This window comes from Coloeus monedula (genome assembly GCF_965178545.1).
Source record: "Coloeus monedula genome assembly, contig: HAP1_SCAFFOLD_130, whole genome shotgun sequence".
Classification (NCBI taxonomy): domain Eukaryota; kingdom Metazoa; phylum Chordata; class Aves; order Passeriformes; family Corvidae; genus Coloeus; species Coloeus monedula.
In genome coordinates this window covers 150,209-158,159 of record NW_028120777.1, presented here as the reverse complement: position 1 = coordinate 158,159, position 7,951 = coordinate 150,209, and the positions used below count along the sequence as shown (strand labels likewise).

The following is a 7,951-nucleotide window of genomic DNA, read 5'->3' as shown; positions in this document are numbered from 1 at the left end:
TTCCTTGCAAGTCCATGAGAGATGCAGCACAGCTTGTGGCCCCTGAGCCTTTCCACCGGTCTGTTATTTGAACTCCTGCAGCACTGGGTCTTGCAATTCTGTGAGCTACAGCAGCACCCAGAACCAATTCGGCACCTCCTGATACAGGCAGTTCATCCTTCCTGGCATGAAAGGATGGAAACAGAATCCCTTCCGTTCTCTCTGACACAGGAAATCTTTCTCAGATGAAACTTGGGCTTTCTGAGCCTCCAGACTTTCGCTCAATAGCAAAAGACAAGGAAGTGTGCAAGAAGAGCATGATGGTGAAAAAGAGGGAAACAATTCATAAAATCCCCAAAGCATAATTCCTATTGCAGAACACTAAGCTTCTTCCTTCTCAGTCCCCTCTTCAACACTCATATTCAGTGTCTGAATGCACTACTCTTGGCCAAGTGTGAGTACATGTTCACGAAATGACATGGAGAGAAAACAGACAAACATGAAATGCCTGTTTCATCTTTCTCTTCCCTTTATTACAGTATCAGATCCTAAGAGAACACCCTTACTTCTTCTGTGCCAACACATCTATCTGAGGGTGGACCACGAAGGACTAAAGTGGATTAGACTATCCCAGGGTTAAATCGCCTTGAAGAAATTTATTTAGAGGTGAAAAAGGGGAAAAGAAGGAGAGGGGAGGAGGGGGAAGAATATATGAAGATGAGACACCAGCCCTGTTCATCTTCAGCAGGATGATAGTGACAAACCATACTTCAAAAAGAAGCAATTAAGAGGGAGCCAGTCTCACTGCAAGTATGTTGAGAAGTCACGGCCTGAAGGTCTGGGCCTCAGCCAACAGGGAACTCACCAAAGGATATGGGGCTCATTTTCTTGAGGCAAATTACTGTGAAGAATCAGGACTAAATTTGACTAAAAAAACAGTTGCATCAATGCACTGTCATTTGCTGAATTGATTGAGAATCAGCACCAAACTCGGCCCTTCGGCCATAGCTCACAACCTCACTTTTTCATGTAGGCTTTTTTTGCTAATGGGAACCTTCCTTTTTTCTTGGTTGGGTTTTTTTTCCCCTTTCCCCTTTTATTTGAATAATGTCTGTGAAAAACCATTTGCTTTCACGAGGCGGTTAGTTTACACTGGAGGCAGCAGCTCTGTGAGCTCGAGCCAACCCTGTCCTGTCTTTAGATTCATTGCAATCTGGCCACATTGTCACATATATTTTTAGTTTATGATGATCCTCTAATACAATTCCAGCTTCCACACAGAGTCCTTCCAACAGTCTAGCTCAGGTTAATGAACTTCAGGCCACTTCTCTTCTGCAGGAATTTCGAGGCCCAGGGGGTGGCTGTGCCCAAGAGATTTGCCAAAATCCGCTACGATTTCACCGCGCGAAACGCCAGTGAGCTCTCGGTGCTGAAGGATGAAATCCTGGAGGTACGTGACCGCTCCTGGAAAAGGTGTGTCCCCCAGGGGCAGGAGAGAGCTCGGGATAGCAACAAGCACCAACTCCATTTTCCCTGGTGGTATCTCAGCAGTGACACAAAGCTTTGCTCAAACCCAAAGCTGGAGCAGGCTGCCTGTGCTGTGTTGTGTCATTTCCTCAGCTCAAAGACATCGGTCCCATTTTAACCACAGTGAGGAGGGAGGACAACAACTCGCTCTAGAGCCTTGCTCATCCCCCGCTGGGTCGGTTCCTTATCACCACTTCCTCCTCCACGAGGATTTGTTTTCTCTGAAAAGCACCTTTCTCATAACCTTTCTCTTACTGCAGCACTGTTGGCAGCTGGACAAGGTGGGACGTGACTTGGGCTGACACTGATCTGTGACCTGAGGAAAAGGTTTCTCTGCAAAATGTGGCTTTTTATTTATTTAATTATTTATTTTAATGCAAAAAGACATCAGAAACTCAGTCATTAGGAAAAAAAGGTCTGGAGAAACAGGGACATTATGTAGGAACTATGAGTTCTTCAGCACGCAGAGGTGCTCTCCTGTTCATCCTTACGATACATTCTGATGCTTTCCAGGAAAAGTTTCAGTCCTGGATTGCATCTGAGAGCAACAGATCTGATTAGAGCTCCTGGCCTCAGTGATGTCCTTCTGGCAACTTCACCTTTTGGATGGTTCGGCCCCGCTATATCCTGGTTGTTTATGCCTGAAATCCCATTTTCCCACAGCAGATTTATTTTTGTCCCTCTCTCAGGTGTTGGAAGATAATAAGCAGTGGTGGAAGTTGCTCAACCGGAGTGGGCAGGCCGGTTATGTTCCGTACAATATCCTGGATGTGGTGAAACTGGAAGAGCTCAAACAGGTCTGTAGTCAGGTAATACCTGACTGGTATCAGCTGCAGGGCACAATCTGCCTCTGGGAATAATGTTGTCATTAGACCTCCCTGATTTCTTAGGATACTATGCACCAATCAGGACAGACCTTCAGAAGTAGACAAAGCCAGGAGATTCCTGAGTCTCCTATGATAAAATTCACATTTTGCTACGATCGTCTTCCCAAATAAGGCCTATCCTTCCTATTTGTGCACCAGCCTCCTGCTTTCCATATTTTTCCACATCAAGATTTTTCTTGGGGGTTAAATTAAAGATGGACACTTCCCTCAGCCAGTTCAGTTCAGCACCAGGAACACGTTACTGGAGTGGAGGCAGATGGAAACACCATCTAAGTGAGAATTAACTGAATACTGCAACTTGCACTGCAGAAATGTGGAGCTGGAGTGTTCTAAACACCCTAGGGAAGCATGGAATTGCTTCCCCATTTTGGTATTGCAGCGTTTGGGCAAAGCCTAAGGCGGCCCAGCAGGCTTCTGGATAAATCCCTGCTAGTTTAATCAAAACGTCAAAAAACTTTCCAGTCCGCTCCAGGCCCTTGGCAGTGGTCCCGCTTCACATCCCAGCTACGGAGCAGTGAGGCTCTGCCTTCCAATGAGATCGAACATGTTTGGCACAACTAGGAATTCCCTTGCGCAAACTTCAGACTTTGCTTTGGGTTCTTCATTCCCAGAAATTAACTTCTTCCATGCAGCTCCACCTGAGGTCTCCCCAGCCCCACATCAGCACAAGGAGAACACGGCAGTTTGTCCCTCCGTGGGTGTGAGGCAGAAAGCTTAAGAAAATTAAAAACGACCAAAAAAAATTCTTACTTTTCTTTCCCTTTCTAACCAGTCTAACCAGAGGTACAAAGGAGACCTGAGCCCCAGGGGCCATGGCCCATCCAGCCCAACCCACAAGCTGCCTGCCAGCTACGCCGGGGATAAGTGGGGCACTGAGATGTTGTCGCGCCACTCTGCACAGGACGCCAAAGAACGCACGTGTGTGTCCCACTCTGGGCTCCCCTGGGTTTGGGCGCTCGGGGGACCAGACCTGCCCAAGGGGCTCCCCTGCACCTTTTACTGATCACAGCAATGCAGCAGCACTGTGTCTGGAGGCCATTCCAGGCAGGACAAGAGCCAAGAGAGCAGCCCTGGGGCTTGTGACACCGCCGGGGCTCTCGGGCGGCCCGGGCCGAGCAGGACAATAAGTGATCACCCCATGCCTCCTTCCTCCAGTTCTAACTTCCTCCTCCTCCTCCCAAGGAGAGAGTTTCCTTTCTCTTCCAAAATGTTTAAGTGTGTCTAAGGAACAGCTCAGGTCAATCCCTTTCTCTCACTTCCTTTTGCTCATCTCCCGGCACACACACAGTGCCCGCCTGGCCGCTTCCTTCATGTGGTTCCACAGAATTCCCGGCCAAACAGGAGATCCGCATCACTCCCTCACCCTGCACGTGCTGTGGGGCTCACAGAGCAGGAGAGAGATCAGGGGCCCTGCTCACCTCACCCCTTATCCCACCCTGTCCACTCCTGGAAGCAGGAGCCCTTCTGGGACGACAGGAAGCCCCACAATACAAGGACACAAATCTGTTCGTATCACTGAGTTATTCTCCACAGTCTTCAGGAGTTTCATGGGGAAAGCGATACTGGATGAAGAGTCACTGGAGTTTTCACAGAAGCACAGGATGCCCTGGGCTGGAAGGGACCTTCAAGCTCATCCCATCATGAGTGTGTTGCTCATTCCCAGTTTGTGCTTCCTGCCGCTTCTGTTCTGTTGCGGAGCAAAACCTGGAGCTCTGCGATCAGCAAATTAGTGACTAGAAGCAGCAGAGAGGACTGAAAAGGTCTCAATTCCAAACCTCCAATTGTAGATTCTCACAGAACTGTGCTTCCACATCAGGCAACAGCCAAGGGGTGATGGGAGCAAAATAAATGGCAACACAGGGGCACAGGAAAATGGGAATCACTTTTCTGGGCTGAATTTAAATAAGAATGTTGAGCCACATCCCCATCTGCCTTACAGTTTCCCCACAAACATTTAATGGCATTTTTGACTGAAGACTTGCTTTCATTCCCTACTTGTTTCTACAGAACTTATTCACCAAACAGATGAGCTGAACGACGAGCTGCTAAAGAAGATCACAAACAATAAAATTCAGCCTCCCCACAGGAATTTCAAAGTGGAAAAGCCTCAGCAAGTTTTCGTGCCCCTCACCTTTGAATCCAGCACTGAAGAAGTCAAAGCCTGGCTGGAGGCCAAGTCATTCAGCAAAGAGTAAGATTTGCCCTATTGCCACGTGCAATGCTCGTCCTTCCCTGGAGAAGGAGCGGGGGAGGCCACCGGCACCATCTCACCTGGGACAAGCCACTTGGATTTACTTACAGAGCCTGTGTTGCAAATTAGATTTCAACCCTGTTCAATCCAGGCTCTATAACCAGAATGTTCAGAGCCCAAAGTCACTCCCTTTCTCTGGTATAAATATTTTCTTGGAGATAAACAGTTAACTAACTAAATCCAAGGCCTGAAATGCTACTGGAATTGCAGCTGCCGCCTTGGAACAGCCCCAGGGCCCCGTGATATGGTCCCACTGCAGCTCCTGGCCTCCCATCTCCAACTCCTCACCTCTGACACGAGGCCACGTGCAGCACAATCGTCACCTCCCTACTTTGTGTCTCCCCAGGACCGTGGAACACCTGGGCATCCTCACCGGAGCTCAGCTCTTCTCCCTCAACAGAGAGGAGCTGAAGAAGGTGTGCGGTGATGAGGGAAACAGAGTCTACAGCAAGATCACAGTGGAGAAAAACCAGTTGGAGGTAAGCATTTTTCTGGATAATTCCTGCTGGAATGGGGGCTGTACCAGCAGCATCAGATAGCTCATTAAACAGGCATTTTAAAAAATACAATTGTGGGGAAAAAAAATGCAACCAAACCTACACCAGCAATAAAACACACGTAAAAATTCCGAAGTGTCTTTTGAGCAAATCTGTAAGATCCCCCTGTTTCCACTAATTAATCTGCTTTTTACTGATATCACTTATCTCTTTGAAACTAGCTCTACTTTTACAGCATTAATTAAATACTGTCACTTAACTGCAGCTTGAAGTTCAAATCCAAACTGCCTGTTTTGTTTCCATTCCAGAAAAGCAGAGGGGAGTCGGAGCTCCAAGAAATCACGAAGCGCCGCCAGGAAAGGATTGATTCTGCAAATTAAAGTCTCTCTGCTTTATTTCAGCTCTTAGCCCTAAGTAGTGCAGAAAAAAAGGGAATGAAAGCAATGATTCCTGGCCCAGGCCAGATGCAGCAGAGCTCCCCTTGGGGTCCAGCTGCCATCAGAGTGACAATTCCTTGAACACTGTTGGGAAGGGTTGACAATAAGACCATGTCCCACTGGGAAAGGTGTTTTAATTTTGCATGAAGTATTTTTTTTATAACTATATATTTTATACTGAAATTTTCCGTGCATGCGATCAGAGCAGGATTCACATGGGGCTGGATGTACAAGGGCTGGCTTCAAGCAAAAAAAGACCCCCAAAGCTTTTCTCCGAGGGCTGTCCCCTGCTCCCCACTCTCCCCTGGCAGAGCAGGCGTGGCACACAGCACAAGAGAGGCCAGCCTCAAGGCTTGGAGCCTGGACCAGAGGAATAAGGCTTTAGAACCCTGCAATGGTTTAGGTTTAAGGAAAGGACATTAAAGCTCATCCCATTCCACCCCCCTGCCATGGGCAGGAATGCCTGTCACAAGCCCAAGTTGTTCCAAATCTTGTCCAACCTGGCCTCGGACACTTCCAGGAATGGTGAGTCATGACCTCTCTGGGCAACCTAACCCTTTCTATTTCCATTTCCATTTCCTCCTCAGTGCAGGTGTCCCCTGCAGCCCACGAGCACAGGGCCGGTGACAACTGCCTGTCCTTGTCCTGTCCCCCTGTGCCCCCTCGTTGGACAAGGCTAGAATGGCAACACACATTCCCAAAGTCTGGCTGCTTCCTTAAATCCATGGACCAGCTAGTGCTATCTCTGAACAGCTGAAATGAGCTTTCAGTGCCTAGAAATAAGCAGGAGTGACAAACAAAGGGATTTGAATCTGGAAATAGGTGAGTTCCACCCGCCCACCGCTGCTGATGCAGAGGCTGGGGCTCGGGGCAGCTGTGCAGCCCTTCCCTGGGGCACGGATCCTGCACTGGAATGTTGTGGTGGTGTTGCCAAACCGGGCCTCAAACCAGGAGAAGATAAGCCCTGACCGTTTGCTCCCGACCCAGGCACACCCACAGCCCTTCCCAGGGTGTTGGTCACTTGTCCCCATCTTCACATTTTCACTGCAAAAAGTCAGCTGAAATGATTCCCAAATAGCTGAAACCCCAAAGCACACTGGGAAAGGCAGGTTTAACACAAATTAAATGGCCACAAGAAAAAAACCCCTCTAATTTAGCACAGGGTGTTGCTCTTTACTTCCCGTTTTCCTTCATAAAGTTATGTGCATTTGTATATAGCAATCTGTAAATAGGGGTGAGGAAAATCCCTCTCCCTAGAAGCAGAATTAAGTGATTATGCTTCCAAAATTTACTCACCATTTCAAAACTCAAGCAAGCAGCGTAGTTCCTGTCCACAGCAAGTTTGGCACATTGCATTTCTAGCTCTGTTTGACTGACAGACCAATCTGATTGCAAAGCAGTGAAGCACACAGAGCTCCAGAGCTGCCCACAGCCCAGGGACAGCTGGGTTTTCTCTCTCAGCACATGCTGAGTCTTGGTCCAAATTTGTGCCTGTCATTGCACATTTAATGGAAAAAGCTTTAAAACAGCATCTGGGGAGCTCATGTCTAAAACTGAGAACACCAGTGCACCTTAGTTTTGGCTTCATTCTTAAGCGTCTCCAATGGATAATCTGTTTTCTTCATTTGAAACAGGACACTGCTCTCACCAGCAGAATTAGGGTGCAGGCAGGGGAGGATCCTGGGTTTAGTCACAGCCCTGCTAGGATCTGAGAAGGGCACTCACCTTGTCAGGGAGGGATGAAGAGGACAATCCTCCTGAGAAGCCCTGGCTCCGGATTAGGGTGGAGATGGGAGGCAGGATGGCAAGCACGGGAGGCGAAAAAGTTTCTAAAATGAAAATAAAAACGAATGTTGAGCTAGGAAACACACCATCTTCTAGTCCTGGGGTGTAGAGGAAAGCAAATCACAGGGAATTACAGTTATCTGGGATTTTAACAGGAGTGTACATGACAGCTCTGTAAAGCCGGGAGCCACAGGAGCACTTCCTAAAACAAATAGCTCAGTAGACCTTATTGCAGAGGCCACTTTTACAAATTTCCACGCGACTGAGCTGTGCATCTGTTCTGTTTGTACTGCCTGCAGACACTGCTATAAAGTACTGTACATTGATGTAACTGAGCGAAGGAGACAATGATATAACCATGCACTATACAAGATTTATTAAAATAGTTAAGTTATAACTCCATCTCCGTCTCTTTCACTGGGTTTTCATAATGCTTTGTCACTGAGAGTCTCAGAAACTCAGCAGAATGTCTGAAACCACACATTTCCTTTTGGGTTTGGGGACTGACATTCAACAGGAAGGATGTTACGGCCTGGATAGCTGTGTCTTAAGAATAGGGGCAAAGCATGAGAAGGCTGCACAAAAGCA

The 7,951-nt window shown here is 47.8% G+C and overlaps 1 pseudogene across 1 annotated transcript; it reads left to right on the top strand.

The window, feature by feature from the left end:
• Positions 1 to 1,288: 1,288 nt before the first annotated feature.
• Positions 1,289 to 5,123, top strand: LOC309585705 (epidermal growth factor receptor kinase substrate 8-like protein 2; annotated as a pseudogene). The gene is made up of 5 exons: positions 1,289 to 1,429; positions 2,196 to 2,315; positions 3,166 to 3,313; positions 4,401 to 4,584; positions 4,991 to 5,123. The product of its transcript is annotated as an epidermal growth factor receptor kinase substrate 8-like protein 2 (transcript).
• The last annotated feature ends 2,828 nt before the right edge of the window (positions 5,124 to 7,951 follow it).